Here is a 19261-nt window from a genome sequence, read left to right as displayed (position 1 = left end):
TATATAGTTTTGCCATTGCCTTGCAGATCACAGTAAAAGTGATTTAGTTTTCCAGTAATGTCAGTCAAAACTGCAAGTTCAAATTTACCATATTCTTATTCATACTCACCATATTCAGCAGACATCTCTAATAGCACCTTGAAAATCCTGTGCTGTTTTGCTTTGCAGCTGAGGTTTTTTATGATTTTCACAATAGGAGTCATTATGTGTCCAGAGCCAATCACTTCTGCACATAAGGCCTGCTGGTGAATGAAGCAGCAGTAATGCAGACATTTTGGAAAGTCTGGGTCAGCTTTACAGTGAGTGATGAAACCTGTTTGTCTATTGATCATAGCAGGAGCCCCGTCTGCAGGTATGGCTACCAACTTTTCTAATGGTACCTTTTTCTGCACAAAAACTCCTTCACCGTGTTATACATTAAAACTCCTCTTGTAGTTGTCTGTTAGGGCAGTTGTGTCAATCATGTTAAATGTAGCTTGCAGCTCCAGAAACCAGAAGGAAGACTGAAGCCAAACGGTTCGAGCAGGGCGTTGTTCTTGGGGCGGTCGCCCATGCCAGGCGGTCGCACGTGCTCGGGCCCGCTAAATGCTACTTGTAGCTTTAATTATTATTATTATTATTATTCTTCCGACTTTTCCGTCGCCTTTTTGAGGCCTTTAACATACCCCAAAACTCACCAAATTTTGTATACACATCAGGAGTCGCGAAAAATTTCATATTTTATAGGAGAACGGCATAGGTAAACAAAAATGGCTCGATAGCGCCACCTGCAAAATTTGTTTTCGCGAGCACCTCCATATGCTTTATAGTACAAACCTGATTTTAACAGGGCATGTTCATCGGATAGAAACCTACAAAAAAGTCTCTTGGGACCAAGCTGTCAGTCGCACAGGAAGTCTGATATTTTGATGACAATATGTCATTTTTGCTGTATTTTGGTCATTTGCAGGCCTCGCTCTAGAACGAACTCCTCCTAGAGATTTGAGAGTAATGACTCCAAACTTTGGTTTTGTAAACTAGACACATGTCCGATGTTAAATTGCAAAGCTTTTAAGTTTTTATGGATGTTTGTGACCATGGCGGCGCGTCAAAATTGGAGGTCGTTTCGAAAACACGCCATGAAAAGAAAAATGGCCATTACTCAGCCATGCATAATCCAATCTGATCCAAAATTGATGTGCATGATTGTAGTCTGACTCTGAACACATCTGCAGTGAAAAAATCTGGAAAAAGTGTAGCGCCACCTGCTGGCAAGAGGAAATGACATGTTTTACTTGGAGCATCACTGCTCCGAGTAGGATGAGCCGACACACCTGAAAATGACGTCCACCTGTTGAAAAGCCATTGAAGTTTACTCTGACAAAAAAACATAACTTTCAATGCGGGGGTGTGGTCGTGACAGAGCGGCAAAGTTGGGCATCTCGCTATGCACACAAAAGTTGCTCTCACGTGCACATTCCTTGTCCAATCTCACTGAAATTCAATGGATATGATGAAGCTTCTATTCTGAACCCATGGATATGACAATCTTGGACGAGCTCTATAGCGCCACCTAGTTATTGCATTGGGCACATTCTGCCCTGTATTTTCTCTTTGCTTTGTCCGATGTGCATGAAATTAAAACTGGAGATACTCAGAAGGGTCCTCTCTCATCATGTAAAGTTTCATGGGTGTACACCTGACGGTGCCTGCGTAACAGGAAGTGGTCGATTATGTGCACCCAAATAATAGAAATTTATTATAAATCAGCCGTTTGTCTCAGGAAGCTGAGATTTCAGAATTAGATGCCTTTAATAACCTCCAGCTTTGATATGTAACACTATAGGGTCTACGAGAAACTTCATCACTTGATTTTTTTAATGAAATTTTGGACTGAACAAAGATTTTTAGCATAAATTCTGTTTAGGTTATCAGCACCAAGAATTCAACTTTCATAGGCATTTATGTGCTACTGCTTCCTAAAAAAATTCAGAATGATTGAAGTTACAGGTGACATCTTAGAGAGCATTACATCCAAAAAGGTCCGAAAACGTCTTTTTAGGCAAAACTGCAAACACCTATTTTTTTGCATAACTTATCTTTCAAATATCAGCACAAAAAAATTAAAAACGGTAGGGATCTGTGTTTGCTGCCTTCCATATTTTTTTCAGACTTAAAAGTGTAACAGATGATTTATAAAAAATCCTTTTCATCCAAAAACCTGTGTTAAATCTGTCTAGACTCCAAACAAACATTTTTTTTATGGTAACTTATGTTTCAACAATCGACACCAATTTTCACAGACCTAAAGCTGAACATGTCCCATAGCTCCCTGAATATTTTCATAGATATAAAATGAACTGGTCATTCTAACATCTGGCATTCTAACATCTAACATCTTACATGTCAAAGCCTCTCTCAGCCTGGCTCTGCTGAAGGAGTCGTGTTACAACCCCGCCCCCTCCTGCTGGGACCCCTGCTATGTAAATTAGCAAGCAGTGAACAGAGAGATGAGTAGTAAGAATGGCCATTACTCAGGCATGCATAATCCAAAGACAGCCAGTTAAACACTGAAAGACATATTTTTTCGGTATGTCTTTCATACATCTTTGGTATTAAAAACTCTCCAAGATGAATGTGCCTGACTCCACCTGCAGGTGGATCACAGACTTCCTGACGGACAGACAGCAGTATGTGAGGCTGGGGAAGCTCGTCTCAGATACTCGGACCACAAGCACCCGATCCCCCCAGGGCTGTGTCCTTTCACCCCTGTTACTCTCCCTGTACACAAACAGCTGCACAGCTGGTCACCTGTCTGTCAAACTCCTGAAGTTTCCTGGCAGAAAAGATCCCCTCAAGAAACACTGCAGGCTGTTCCATAAATAAAATATAGTTTTGCCATTGCCTTGCAGCTCGAAGTTCAAGTGATTTAGTTTTTCAGTAATTTCAGTCAAAAATGCAAGTTCAGATTCACCAAATTCAAATTCACCATATTCAGCAGACATCTCCTCCAATAGCACCTTGAAAATCCTGTGCTGTTTTGCTTTGCCGCTGAGGTGTTGATTTTCACAATAGGAGTCATCATGTGTCCAGAGCCAATCACTTGTGCACATAAGGCCTGCTGGTGAATGAAGCAGCAGTAATGCAGACATTTTGGAAAGTCTGGGTCAGCTTTACAGTGAGTGATGAAACCTGTTTGTCTATTGATCATAGCAGGAGCCCCGTCTGCAGTCACTGCTACCAGCTTTACTAATGGTACTTTTTCTGCACAAAAACTCCTTCACCGTGTTATACATTTCAACTCCTCTTTTAATTGTCTGTAAGGGCAGTTGTGTTTTGAAAAATTTTTTAGACTTCTTTATATTTATAGATATGAAGATTTCTCAACTTAAATAAAGCAGCCGATTGAACTTCTAAGAAAAGTCCACCAGAGAGAGTCAAAGGGATTACAATTCGGCCTCTAGGTAGCAGGTGACCGTTAAGTATTTATGCTGTAAAAGATTTTGTTGTTCTTTGACAAAGTTCACATGCAGCAGGCTTCCCCCACCAGCAAAGCATCATGGGAAGTATGACGTCACAACCCCTGAATAGCAAACGTTTCTTGTGAGATGTATCTAACAGAATCACCCACAAAACATTTTTTTGAACACAGACATAACACAAAGAAGACAACACACCACCACTTTGGGATTGGAATGTAATTTTATTAGATTTTAACCCTTGGGATCAAACTAAAAACGGAGCTGTCTGATTGGTCCATGGGAGAACTCATGCCAATGGGGCACAAACCCAACAGCTACAATGTTCCCTAACGGACTAATGATCAATAAAATAATTACTATAAAATGTTCTACACATACATACGGAACTAAACGAAGTAGAACTTCTATTATTTCATGAAAGCAATAACATGTAATCAATCTACTTCATCAAATACGAACGATAAAATGCATGATGGGAAAAACCACAAGTCAAGCAGCTGGTCAAGCCATTGAAGGCAGGGCATTTTCGTCTGAGTACTCCCTCTGCTCGACCCCTGCTGGACGACTGGAGAATCACACCCCACAGAGAATTTCGCTGAAGCTTGCCGAATTTGAGCAAATCAGTTCTTTTCAGAACTTTCTCATTTCCTCTGCACTTCGATCTTCGACGCTCCTGACCAGCAAGGAAGACTACAGGACCCCCAGTGAGAAGAACTCGACCTTGCCAGACGCACTGCGCCGAGGACGCCTTCAATTTGACTCGAGGTTTGTCACGACCATTATGAATTTTCCCGCGACTTGTAAACGAACCATTACTTTAATCGACCATCGACACTTTTTTACATCGCCACAACGACTACTCACCTTCTGATTATCAATTTTATTGAATAAAAAACCGTAAAAGTTGCTTAAAATTGATTAGACGAACGCAAATAATTTGACCTTTTACTTCGTTGAACCGGAAGTGATGGCGGGCATTTTGTTTCGAACGTAATTTTAAAAAGACTTTTCAAAGCAAACCAACCGACGAATTTTCTTTTTAAACGGACACAAATGTACAAAATGACATGTAGAATCGATACTGGTCGACAAACAACAAGTTTCTATCAGTTTCAGAGATCGTTTTTTTTTGTAGTCTATCCACCATCTTTGTAGTTCTCAATTAAATATTCGAATGTAGTTTTTACGGTTTTTAAACCACATTAACCAGTGAAACTCCTTTCTAATTGATCAAATACATAGCAGTTCACATATAATACATTTTGAACGCGTGCCGACCCGTGAGTATTTCCACTGAAGATCAGTTCCAACCTATTTTGTACTTTTTAGGTTTTAAGTTAAATTTTCAGTGTTTAATAATTTCATAGGACACATGTTAAATTTATTTGTGTATAAATGTTTTCATATAATCTATAAGTGTGGCAGCCAGTATGAATATATTTGCAGGAACACACACAGATTTTAAAATGGCTGCTTGGCCTCCTGTTCGCTTTAGGATTGATAACGTTATTATTAGTTTATAAATGTTTTTATGGTCTTGGGCCTTCATATTTGTCTGATATGATTTTAATGTATGATCCCCTGTGGACCCTGAGGTCCTCTGATACAGGCCTTTTGGTTATCCCAAAAGTTAAAACACACGGCAAGGCCTCATTCAGTTTTAATGGACCTCCTCTATGGATTAGCCTCCCAGAGAGCATCTACCATTTCATGTCTATTAAAGTTTGTTTATGTATTTATTTTTGTTTGAATTAAATGTTTTTCCTTTTACATTTTTATTTGTAACTCCAGAGTTTTCCTCTGAGGGATCTTCCACACCAGTGACTAAACCTTTGTCTGGACAACAGAGAGAGGAGCTGTTTGCTGTTTTTTCCAGAGAACGTTGTGTTTTGTAAGCCATTAAAGAGTTTGGTAAAGGTAAGTTAAATTTGCAGTGTTTAATAATCTATTATAGCAGTGATCCCCAACCTTGTTTCAATAAACTTGATTGCACATTTTTTAAGTTAACGGACAGGTCTTTGAGATGTTGGTGGAGGATTACTGTAGCAACGCCACGCAGAAGGAGGAACAGATGTGTGACATCACACATCCCAGCTTTAATTTAGACACCCATGGATAGAACATTGCATGGCTCTCATCATCCTCCCCCCTTCTGCCACTCATGGTGCAAAAAAGAAAAATGTAGCTATTTTTTTCTGGAAGTAGAAGGCTCCTCTTCTGTCTCCTGGCTGGGCCTTTTCACCTATGCAAAAAAAACTTTCCAAAGACGTTTGTTTTTTACTCATTTTGCTAGCTCCTGGGTTTTATTTTAGCGATAACTTATCACGTGACTGAGAGGAGCACCTTGGTCTGTGTTACTATGGAAGCGATTCTGTAGCATTAATAAAAAGCAAAGTCAAAACCAGAAATGCCTTTTAATTTTCAAGATGAAGCTGCATTTTTTGACTCAAAAATAAAATGAAAAAGCCATCCACCAAAATGCTTTTTCATTTCCTTCTTCAACACTGATTATTCTGTCACTTAATTAAAATTAAAATGAAAATGGTATTTGACATTTCATTTTCAAGACGTTCCATGGTAAATGTGTAGCATAATTCATTTAGAAATGTCTAATTTGACATTTAAAATGGATTAATAGAAATGCTTTTTATTTTCAAAGTGAAGCTGCATTTTTTGACTCAAAATTAAAAAGAAAAAGCAATACTTCAAAATGCTTTATCATTTTATACTGCAACACAGCTTTTTTGTCACTTAATTAAAATGATAAAGAAAATGGTATTTGACATTTCATTTAAAAAAAGGTGCATGGTAAATGTGTAGCATAATTCATTTAGAAATGTCTAATTTGACAATAAAAATGGTTTAACAGAAATGCTTTTTAATTTTCAAAATGTAGCTGCATCAAATAGCTCAAAATTCAAATATAATAGCAATATTTCAAAATGCTTTTTCATTTTATACTTCAAACCGCTTATTCTGTGTCATAATTAAAACGAAAATGCAAAGAGGGGATTGCATTTGCATTTTAACATCCACCCTGCAAAACTTGGAGCAATATTCATTTCTTAAAAGCATTAGCAGAGGGGAGGCGGGGCGATGACGTCACTGCTTTCTCCGTGTGTCCGCCTGCTGAAAGACACACGCACCAGGAGCAGACTGTTAGTGGCAGAGAAGAGGGTTTTGTGATGGTTGTGAACTTCTGATGAGTTTGCACAGCTTCTCAGGACTAACTAGCAGCATGTCCGTCTTCTGCGGTCCTCCTCCTGACGCACGCAGACAAGCTTTTTATCTTCGGACCGCCAGCTGCCTTTTCATAGCGGAGCGCGAAGCTCCGATCGCTGAAGGCGGAAATGCTGCTACGATGATCCGAGAAACCATCATATGAATTTGTGTTTCCAGTGGTGTCCAGAACAAAATAAAAACTGATGTAATTCTCACATATTTACAAATTTATTTGCAGCTAAATTTGCTGTTTGACAGCTGGAGCTCCATCAACAGACAGATTTCTCCATGCTAAACGGTTGCTGGTTGGACCAAAAACACTCACTCAGCGTGAAGCTGCAGGAGACTATCTTCATAATGTGCTTTTATTACTGTTATGATTATTATTAAAGGCCTGCTCTGCTTGATCATATGTTTGTAAATCCGTGCGGTCAGACGACGCTGAAGAAGTTGGGTTGGGATTCACAGCTTCTGATTCAAGAGGGAGCTAAAGGAACATTCTGCTGCATTTCTCGCATTAAGATCCAGGAATCCAGGTTTGAGCAGGCCAGGTCCAGCGGTTTGTGAACAGGACCCAGTTTTAGGTGATCTTAATGCGAACACAGACACACCAGGTCTCTCAGCGACAGCGGCCGTACACACGGAGAAAGCAGTGACGTCATCGCCCCACCCCCCCTCTGCTAATGTGTTTAAGAAATGAATATTGCTCCAAGTTTTGCAGGGTGGATGTTAAAATGCAATCCCCTCTTTGCATTTTCGTTTTAATTATGACACAGAATAGGCGGATTGAAGTATAAAATGAAAAAGCATTTTGAAATATTGCTTTTATATTTGAATTTTGAGCTACATTTTCAAAATTAAAAAGCATTTCTGTTAATCCATTTTAATTGTCAAATTAGACATTTCTAAATGAATTTTGCTAGACATTTACCGTGGACCTTTTTTAAAATGAAATGTCAAACACCATTTTCTTTATCATTTTGATTAAGTGACAGAATAAGCTGTGTTGAGGAAGGAAATAAAGCATTTTGAAGTATTGCTTTTTCTTTTTAATTTTGAGTCAAAAAATGCAGCTTCATTTTGAAAATCAGAAAAGCATTTCTATTAATCCATTTTAAAGGTCAAATTAAACATTTCTAAATGAATTATGCTACACATTTACCAGAGAACGACTTGAAAATGAAATGTCAAATACCATTTTCATTTTAATTAAGTGACAGAATAAGCTTTGAGGAAGGAAAAGAAAGCATTTTGGGGGATTGTTTTTTCATTTTATTTTTGAGTCAACAAAATGCAGCTTCTTTTTGAAAATGAAAAAGCATTTCTGGTTTTAACTTTGCTTTTTATTAATGCTACTGAATCGCTTCCATACATTACTGGTGACATAGACGGGTGTGACAGTCACACAGAGAATCGGGCATCTTTTCAAAATAAAACATCTTTCAGATTCAGATATAAATAAACCGGAAGTAAAGTAAGTTATTTATTATTTGCGGCCCGGGGGTTGGGGACCACTGTATTATAGGACACATGTTACATTTATTTGTGTATAACTATTTTCCAATAGTCTGAATATTTAATTTTATGTTTTTGATTATTTGTCTGTGTGGTATAAATGTATTGCTTTATGTATACATAATAGAAATGAGAATTTTATTTTAATGGTGGTTTCATTTTTTTATTTTTTTTTTAGATGCCACGAAAGAAGGGATTTAATATGCGTCGCACCAAAGTGTGTAAGGTTCAGGAAGAAGGTAAAACTTCTGGTTGTGTTTGTCTGGAGCAAATACAGAGGCCTTTGATTTCTGGAATGAAAGTAAGATTGACAAATTCAAGTGATAGTACAACATCGCTTACATGTTGTGTTGTGGCTGCAATCAACCATGTTGTTGCTCCAGTGTGTACATGGAGGGACGCTGATGTTGATAATATTTGAAATGAAGGTGTGCAGTTGGTTTGTTCATTTAATGGAAGTGATGGATGTGTGAACAATTCCGAAAAGTTATTCAAGGTTTCTGAAAAGCTCAGTGTGTTTGGAAGAATTTGGGATGTTGCTATCAATGAGCCTGTGTATTCTGGTGATTCAAAGAGTGAAGATTTTTCACTGTTGTATGAAATGATGCAGGAGCGACTGATGGAGGAAGATCTGTGTTTGTTGGATTTGCAGGGTTTCGTTTGTGCTGTCATTCATCACAAAGAGTATTTTGTTGTGGTTGATTGTGGTGCACGAGATTCATCTGGAATGTTTTCTAATATTGGAACATCTGTGGCTGTCTTCAACAGTTGCTTTAATGACTTGATGTTGCACATTTGGAACTTGAAAAAGTCTTTGAATGCAGAATGGTTTGGCATTAGTTCAATGTTTGTGAAAGAAGCTTCTTGGGACGGGTGTAATAATACATTTGGTTTGGGAGCAGAGGATGCACGTGTGAATCAGTCAGTTTTGGGCAAAAGACAGACTGGTTTTATAAAAGAACATGTTCAGGAGTTAAATGACAAAATTGTGGTTGGCGATAAATGTAAAGTGTTAATGGAATGCAAAAATACATTGAAAATTGGAAAAAAGGGCAGTAATTTAAAAAAAAAATCATCTTCAGTGATTTTAAATGAAAACAATTGTAACAGATTTGACACAGAACGTTGTGTAAGGGGATCTTTTCATCAAGGAGATCGGCAGCTTCAAAACAGAGGTGTGCAGTGCATGGCAATAGCCCTGGTGAGTATGGCTAAACACACGCATCGTAGTGTTTTTGAGTGGGAGGCAACAGACTTGGACCATGTTGTGTTTCTTGGTGATCAGCTTTACTCCTCGGTGTGTGAAAACAAAATCATCCCTGGAAATTTGAAGTTTTTGTCAGTACCTGATTTGCCCATGGATTCTGAAATTGATGGTAAATTATTTAAGTTTGAGTATGGTGAATACGTTTCTGGGATTGTTAATGTGAGTAATGGTAAATTTGTTGACAGTGGTGAAGTGATAACTCTTAAAAAGGGACTGGAGCACATGCTTGTCAAGTATAAAACATGTTTTTTGACCATAGGCAGTAGTACTTGTGCTGTTATTTCAGAAAACGGCCATTATGCTGTGGTGGATTCACATGCACGCAGTGGTACTGGAATGGCAGATGTAAATGGAAGAAGTATTATCATGTACCTTCCTAGTCTTAATGATTTATACAATTATATTTGTTGCCTGAGTATTTCACTTGCAGGGAAAGAAATGGCTTTTGAAATTGCATCCGTTGCTGTTACTGACAATGATCATAGTGAGAAAAATAAACAAAGTGTGCTTGAGAAGGATTGTAAAACTGGATTAAATACTGGGTCACAGTTTGGTTTCGGGTGCAGTTTAGATGTTCAAACTGGTCCCTTACCGTTGCATGAAAGTAACAGAAAGCGTAAGCTTTCTACTGTGCAACGTGAATCAAAGAAGACAAAATGGTATGATGCTAATGAAGCTAGTTTGGATGTTGAGTTTCTTGATGTTTCATCAAAGAAACTTGAGTTTTACCCTGTTGATTTTGATGTTACACAAGCATTGTGTAAACAACTGAATGTGCATTGTGAAAACACTGCTTGTTCTAACCCTCTAGAGGTTGATATGTTGGGAATTCCATGTCAAACTGATCATATAGTAGCCGATGGCAATTGTTTTTTTAGGGCTGTGTCCAAAGTTATTAGTGGTACAGAGAAAAATCACATAAAGTTAAGACGTGCAGTTGTCACACATTTACAAAAGAATGTTGGAAATTATAGTTCTCTTTTGAGATCTGAAAATATGTCTGTGGATGAATATCTCAATGTTTCTAGAATGAGATTTTCTGGTAGTTGGGCTACAGAGGTTGAAATTCAAGCTACAGCTGACTACTTGGGTGTGAGTGTGTATACATTTCACAATGAACGTTGGTTGAAATATGCCTGTCAACGTAAGGCCATATCTAAACAAGGCATATATTTGCAAAATATAAATGAGTGTCATTATGAAGTTGTAACTTGCGTTGAAATGTTTCAGCAGCAGCGTTGTTTTGGGTTGTGTAAATCTATGGAAAAAAATAATTTGGGTCATAATATGAGGCAACGCAAAAGAGACTCAGAAATGCTGTCAGAAGGAGATTGCAAGAGTGTTAAACATGGCAGGTCTGAAGTTGGTGATTGTAATGAAGTTTTGTTTAGTGCATTGGTTAACAATGATCACCAAAACAGTGAAATTTATCAAAGTAACAATTTAGTTGAAAATGCTTTCAGTTTTTATCCATTGTCGTTTGAGAGTGCAGTTTTGTTGTCAAAACATATTGATTTAGATTTTGTGAAGCAGTATGAAGACATTCCAACTAATAATGTAACGCTTGGTTCTATTTGTAAGACAGAGGTCATATTAAATGATGGCAATAGTTTTTTTCGTGCTATTTCTCGAGTCATTAGTGGATCTGAAAATTGTCATAGAAGAGTTCGACTGGCTGTTGTTAAGTTTATGCTAAAGAACAGTGACATTCATATGAAGTTGCTGGAGAAAGGATATGCCACAGTGTCTGAGTACATTCAAAAGTCACGTATGAAATATGTTGGCAGTTTTGTATGTGAGATTGACATTCAAGCTACTTCAAATGTTTTGGGAGTAGAAATTTTTGTACACAATGGTAGCATATGGAGAAAGTATAACCCTGTAAATAAAATACTTGGAAATCAAGCAATTTATTTGCGAGAATGTGGTGAGAAATATTACGAGGTTGTTGTTTGTGTTCATTGTAGTGGTAAAATTGGGTGTGCCAATTGGTGTAAAAGCAATAGTATTTGTTCTGAGAAACCACTGTTAAGATGTCGTTCTTTTCAACCACATAATGTTAGTTGTGATTCAGTTGGTGAATCTTCCTTTTCAAAGTATCTAAAAAAAAGGAGATCTTTTTACCACAAAATGCAATATCAAACAAGTGAACTGCATAAACAGAAGAAAAAAGATATGAGTAAAAGGAAATATGCATCTGATTCTTTGCGTAGATCCAGAGCATTAGAATTGAGTAAAAATAAATATAGGGAAAATGCTATGCATAAAATGTGGGTTAAAGAACGTAGTTCTGCAAAATACAGAACTGATGATTTACACAGACATCGTGTTAAAAATGGGAGTAAAAGCAAGTATAAATTTGATTTGTTACACAAACATAATGTTAAGGAAATGAGTAAAAGAAAATATCAGATTAATGTTACTCATAGAGAAAATGTTAAAGCACTGAGTTCTAGAAAATATCAGAGTAATGTTACTCATAGAGAAAATGTTAAAGCACTGAGTTCTAGAAAATATCAGAGTAATGTTACTCATAGAGAAAATGTTAAAGCACTGAGTTCTAGAAAATATCAGAGTAATGTTACTCATAGAGAAAATGTTAAAGCACTGAGTTCTAGAAAATATCAGAGTAATGTTACTCATAGAGAAAATGTTAAAGCACTGAGTTCTAGAAAATATCAGAGTAATGTTACTCATAGAGAAAATGTTAAAGCACTGAGTTCTAGAAAATATCGTCAAGATCCTCACTTTAGGAAAAGTGTGTTGGATGGGATGAAATTGAAGCGACAATTGAATAAAAAACAGTTGGAAGAGTTTGATGTTGTTATGAAACAATTTTTGGATAAAGTTAAAGATGGACCTGGGTTTGTTTGTTGTGTATGTCATAGGTTGTTATTTGAACATCAAGTATTACATTGTAAAAAAGAGTTGTACAGTAATGCAGGACTTGGACTTATCGCTGATCAATGTATCACTTCTGGTTATTTGCATATCTGCAATGCAAACTGCTCAAAAAATTGTGAATGGATGAAAACATCAAGAAGCAAATTGTGGATTTGTTACACGTGTCATGCTAAAATCAAGAAAGGTAAAGTACCAGCTGAAAGTGTTAAAAATAACTTAGAACTTGAACCTATACCAGCGGAATTGGCATGTTTAAATCAATTAGAACAACATCTAATAGCGTTACATATTCCATTTATGAAACTGTTAGCATTGCCCAAAGGTGGACAGAATGGCGTGCATGGACCTATTACTTGTGTTCCTGCAAATACTGAACAAACAACTTATTTGTTACCACGCATGTCTATTGAGGGTTCTCTTGTGCCTGTGAAATTAAAACGGAAGCTTACTTATAAAGGACATTATGAATATCAGTATGTTGATACGGAACGTGTTAAGCAGGCTTTACAGTTTTTACAAACCCATAATTATTATTATAACAACGTGAAATTTAATAATGATTGGATTAATGGTTTTTGTAAAGAAACATCTGATGTGGTAGAAAAAGATGTTGAATGCACTGCAAATGTTGACGATTCAAATGTTTTAGGAGATGAACTTCTGCATGATAGACAGCAGCATTGCATGTTCCAGGACACTTGTCTAATGCCAGTAGACATTGGTCAAGAGGCTTTGGATCAATATTTTGATCACATTTTGAATGTAGCTCCCGCTGAAGGCAATAGTCCGGTGAAGTTGTTGTCCGATATTACAAATGAGGCTAAGTGTTTTCCTGTGTTGTTTCCTAAGGGTGGACCAACATATCATGATGGAAGACAACATCCTTTAACTCTATCACGATATTTTAACAACAGGATTCTTAATGCTGATTGTCGTTTTGCACAAAATGTGGAATATATTTTTTTTGCCCAATATATGACAGAATTAGAAAAGGTCGTTTCAAATGTTTCGATTGCAGTAAGAAAAGGTAAGTATAATTTTAAAAATAAACGAGTAGTTACTGGAGAGTTGTTGAAAAGTGATGATTCTATTAAAAGGATGTTGGAATTTGATGATGGGTACCGATTTTTAAAACCAATTAGAGGTACGCCAGCTTTTTGGCAGGCGGCCCAGAAAGACCTCATGGCTTGTGTGAGGCAGCTTGGAATCCCCACATGGTTCTGTTCATTTTCTTCAGCTGATATGCGTTGGAAGAATTTACTTTCCTGCATTCTGAAGCACGAAGGTAGAACTGAAACTGTGGAGCAGTTGGAATGGGCAGACAGATGTGAGCTTTTGCGTCGTAATCCTGTCACTGCTGCTCGGATGTTTGATTTTCGTTGGCATTGTTTTCTGAAAGAGGTTCTTATGTCGCCTGCATGTCCTATAGGAAAAATTAAGGATTATTTTTATAGGGTGGAGTTTCAGCAACGAGGCTCACCACATCTTCATTGCCTGTTTTGGATAGAGGATGCACCTGTAATTGACAGAAATACAGATGCTGAAGTGATTGCATTTATTGATCGTTATGTGACTTGTGAGTTACCATCAAATATTGACTTACTGGAAATTGTAACATCTGTGCAAAAACACTCTGAAACACATGCGAAAACATGTAAAAAAAAAGGAACTGTGTGTCGTTTTAATTTTCCTAGACCACCTTCTGCGCGTACATTCATATCACGTAGCACAAGTGCTGAAGAGACACAGTCTTGTCAATGTGTGTTATCACAGAAAGAGTCTTGCAACTGTAAAGAAAATGCACAGACACCGCAATTGAAGAAAAAAGAGGCTTCTGCATTGATTGCACACATTAAAGCTGCTCTCTCAACTGATGGGCCAACTTATGACAATGTTGAGGATTTGTTTGAATCTGTTGGGTTAAACCAAAGCACATTTGAAACTGCATATAACTGTTGTGCTCGGAAAACCCATGTTGTGCTGAAACGTCAACTTAAAGAAGTTTGGATTAATCAATATAGCAAGCCACTGTTAAAATGCTGGAATGCTAATATGGATATACAGTTTGTTGTCGACGCATACGCATGTGTTGTGTACATCATTTCTTACATCTCTAAATCAGAGAAGGAAATGGGTTTATTATTGCAGTGTGCACAAAAGGAAGCATGCAGGGATGGAAATGCTTCTGCCAAAGAGAGTCTAAAAACATTAGGCAGTACATATTTGCACAACAGAGATGTATCTGCTCAAGAAAGTGTTTATAGACTGACAAATGCACATTTGAAAGAGTGCTCTCGGAAAGTTGTGTTTCTTCCTGTTGGTGAAAATACTGTTAAAATGAGTTTACCGTTAAAAGTACTTAAAGAAAAAGCATCAAAGCATTCTGTTAGCACAGATGATATGTGGATGACAAACATTGTGGATAGATATAAGAACAGACCTAAGAGTGATGATTTTCCTTCAATGTGTTTAGCAGTATTTGCTTCCGAATTTCGTGTGTTGTCAAAAAATGAAAGTGCTGCTAAGCGAATAAAGTTGAACAACAACACTGGATATGTTGTAAAAAGAACCCGCACACAACCTGCTGTTGTACGTTACGTTAAGTTCTCTGAAACAAAACAGCCTGAATTGTTTTATCAAAGCAATCTGCAGTTGTTTTTGCCATACTACAGCGATAGCCAGCTGAAACCTCAAGGTTTTGAAACGTATCAAGACTTTTTTCATAAGGGCACGATAAGACTTGGTAATTCAGGTCTGCAGTTGGTAAAGTCCGTGGTAACATTAAACAGAAGTAAATTTGAAATTGATGGTGATAAATTGGTTAATGCTCAGCAAGGGATAGATAATGCTGGTGTAGTTGAAGATGCCTGGTGTGAATTATGCCCTGAGCAAGAATTGGAAAGACTTGAGTGTCAAGAGTTGTTGCAGAACCAAAAAAGTGTCGATGATGAACAGGAATTTGATATTCCTGATTTAAGAGTTTCTGCTCAACATAGCCATTTCTTTCAACTGAATAACACAAAAATGCCTCGTAGTGATGGCTTGGCTTTAATTCGCTCTTTAAATGAAATTCAGATGGATATTTTTTACCAAGTGAGAAAATGGTGTGTGGAAAAGGTTTTGGGAAAAAAGCCAGAACCATTCCACCTGTTCATAACAGGAGGTGCAGGGACTGGTAAAACTCACCTAATTAAAGCAATAAAATATGAATCAAATAGACTATTGTCTCCTCTTTGTCGTCATGTAGATGACATCTGTGTTTTGTTGACGGCTCCCACAGGAATTGCTGCGTTTAATGTACAAGCAAGTACTATACACAACACTTTTTGTATTGGTAAAGATGTCCGCTTACCTTACACACCACTGGGTGAGGAAAAATTAAATTCTTTACGTGCCATTTACAGCAGTTTACAGATTTTGATAATTGATGAAATATCCATGGTAGATCATAATTTATTAGCATATATTCATGGGCGTCTGAGGCAAATAAAGCAAACTGGTAACTCTGCATTGTTTGGAAATGTTTGTATTATTGCAGTTGGGGATTTCTTTCAATTACCTCCAGTGAGAGGAAAACCATTGTATGTAGAAAATGTGGGTATGGATCTTTGGTGTGGTGTGTTTGAAATTGTTTGCCTAGAAACCATTGTACGCCAAAAAGATCAGGAATTTGCCAAATTACTCGGCAGAGTTAGGACACGATGCAAAGGTACTGAAATGTTAAAAAGTGATATCCAACAATTGAAGTCACGTGAAACGGGAGAAGGCAGCTCTGCTTTACATATTTTCCCAACTAATGGTCAAGTAAATCAACATAATTTAACCCATCTACACTCATCCTGTCCAGAGTATGTAACTATTAAAGCTCAAGATTATGTAAATTGTAAGGAAACAGGTAGACAAGTGTTACTAAGTGGTAATCATTCAAATGCTAACAATACTTGTCTAGCAGAAAGACTTCTTTTGGGGAAGAATGCACGTGTCATGCTCTGTAAAAATGTTGATGTGGCAGATGGTCTTGTCAATGGTGCATGTGGAATTGTGACTGATATTGTCTATAGAAACTCTGACTTTCCACAAATTGTTTTTGTGAATTTTGATAATAAAGACATTGGAAGACAACGGAAGAAACAGTATGAAAATCATCCAGGGCTTGTCTCAGGTTCTGTAGCCATTGTTCCAGAAGAGGAACGAGTCACAGGAAGAGGTGGTCTGAGACGTCAGTTTCCTCTAAAACTTGCTTGGGCTTGTACTGTTCATAAAGTTCAGGGTCTTACCATTGATAATGTTGTTGTGTCTTTGAAAAAAACTTTTGCTCCTGGGCAGGCTTATGTTGCATTAAGCCGCGTAACAAGTTTGTCTGGTTTAATTATTCAAGATTTTAAGGAACAGGCCATTTACTGTAACAAAACAGTTTCTGAATATGTGGCAAACATGCCTCAATATCTGATAAATAAAGAAAATCTCACTTCTAGTTCATGTGAATTCAGCATTTTCCTCATGAATGTGCAAAATTTACAGTGGCATGTAAAGGACTTAGCTTTGTGCACAAAACAGTTACATGTTAACTGCATAGCTGTAACTGAAACATGGCTTCCAAATGCACCTTTAACTGATGCATTGAACATCAGTGGGTATAATTTTTATAGTATGCCACGCTCACTGTCTTATAGTGGAGTAGATCCTAGACTGAATGTGATTAAAGGCTTAAAACATGGTGGTGTTGGAATGTACACCGTTGAAAATATCCTGTTTGAACATGTAGAGATACAAAATGTAGATATTGAATGTTTAGTGCACAGATTTATTACATCAAACATAGTCGTGGCAGTTCTGTATCGTCCACCATCATATGCCATTTCATTATTTAGAGAGAACCTTAAGAAATTAGTTGATCTTTTGGAGCCCCTGGGTGATACCATTGCTATAATGGGTGATTTTAATGAAAACTTAGTAAACTCTAAGACAATAACTGATTTCATGGCACATAAAGGTTTCATTCAACTGGTTTCTGAAAACACAACGTTAAAAAATACGATAATCGATCATGTGTACTTAAAAACAACAAACTATAAAGTCGAATGTACAGTTGTACAAACATACTTTAGTGATCATGATGGGGTTCTTTGTCGTTTTACACATGTAAGTGACTGTTGATGATTGTGGCAAAGGAGAAAGGGAGAGATGGCGACATCTTTATCTCTTTTAAGTCACAAATGTCTGACTTAATATAAAACGTCAAATGTTGAACTCAATACATGCTGGTGTCAGTTGTTGTGGTGAAGGAGAAAGGGAGAGATGGCGACATCTTTATCTCTTTTAAGTCACAAACGTCTGACTTAATATAAAACGTCAAATGTTTAACCAAATACATGCTGGTGTCAGTTGTTGTGGCGAAGGAGACGGGGAGAGATGGTGACATCTTTATCTCTGTTAAGTCACAACGTCTGACTTAAATTAAAACGTCAAATGTTTAACCAAATACATGCTGGTGTCAGTTGTTGTGGCGAAGGAGACGGGGAGAGATGGCGACATCTTTATCTCTTTTAAGTCACAAACGTCTGACTTAATATAAAACGTCAAATGTTGAACTCAATACATGCTGGTGTCAGTTGTTGTGGCGAAGGAGAAGGGGAGAGATGGCGACATCTTTATCTCTTTTAAGTCACAAACGTCTGACTTGATATAAAACGTCAAATGTTTAACCAAATACATGCTGGTGTCAGTTGTTGTGGCGAAGGAGACGGGGAGAGATGGTGACATCTTTATCTCTGTTGAGTCACAACGTCTGACTTAAATTAAAACGTCAAATGTTTAACTAAATACATGCTGGTGTCAGTTGTTGTGGCGAAGGAGACGGGGAGAGATGGTGACATCTTTATCTCTGTTAAGTCACAATCCTCTGACTTTATGGAAATATGGTTTCTTTTCCTGCATCATGAATACATATAAGGCATTACAAATTTACATTTTTTTCTGTAGTTAGCAATTGAGTAAAGAATCAAAATCCTTTTTTTGCATATTTCTAAATTTCAAACCATCTGATTTACAAACATATTCCAAGTACTCAAAAAGTACTTCAGAAAGTAATTGAAATTTATGTATCTATTGCATTCCTATGGCCTAGTTATTCATGATGCAGGTTTTGCTTTCCTTGCCATGTGACTTCAAAAAAGCAAAAGACATTGGTAATGGTACTCCCAGTTACTGGGATGGGGTTCGATTCCCTACAATGTCCGTGTTCTGAGGTCACATAAACATTTTTTTAATGTCAGTGAATATATGTCTTCATGAATTAACTTTTTTAATCAGAGAAATTTCTATAAATCTCGCCATAGGAGAATCCCCACCGCACCCACCCAGACTAGAACATCAACGGGGTCCACTTCACAGCCGTGAGGCTGCAAAGTTAAACTCCAGCTTCCCCAGAAAGGGCAACAACCACAGACCAAGCCGACAAGCCCTGGCAGAAAAAATCCGCACAAGAAACACTGCAGTCTGTTCCAAAAAAATATATAGTTTTGCCATTGCCTTGCAGATCACAGTAAAAGTGATTTAGTTTTCCAGTAATGTCAGTCAAAACTGCAAGTTCAAATTTACCATATTCTTATTCATACTCACCATATTCAGCAGACATCTCTAATAGCACCTTGAAAATCCTGTGCTGTTTTGCTTTGCAGCTGAGGTTTTTTATGATTTTCACAATAGGAGTCATTATGTGTCCAGAGCCAATCACTTCTGCACATAAGGCCTGCTGGTGAATGAAGCAGCAGTAATGCAGACATTTTGGAAAGTCTGGGTCAGCTTTACAGTGAGTGATGAAACCTGTTTGTCTATTGATCATAGCAGGAGCCCCGTCTGCAGGTATGGCTACCAACTTTTCTAATGGTAC

At 37.4% G+C, this 19261-nt stretch overlaps 1 long non-coding RNA gene across 1 annotated transcript; it reads left to right on the top strand.

Annotated features, from left to right (window-relative positions):
- The first annotated feature begins 2270 nt into the window (after positions 1 to 2270).
- On the top strand, positions 2271 to 18550 carry LOC144991139 (uncharacterized). Its single transcript, XR_013655059.1, has 2 exons — positions 2271 to 4226; positions 5253 to 18550. It is a non-coding gene; the product is annotated as an uncharacterized LOC144991139 (long non-coding RNA).
- Positions 18551 to 19261: the final 711 nt, after the last annotated feature.

This window comes from Oryzias latipes, chromosome 3 (genome assembly GCF_053564925.1).
Source record: "Oryzias latipes strain Hd-rR chromosome 3, Olatipes_Hd-rR_3.1".
Taxonomy (NCBI): Eukaryota; Metazoa; Chordata; class Actinopteri; order Beloniformes; family Adrianichthyidae; genus Oryzias; species Oryzias latipes.
Note: the sequence above shows the minus strand (reverse complement) of the source record. Positions and strands in the feature narration are given on the sequence as shown.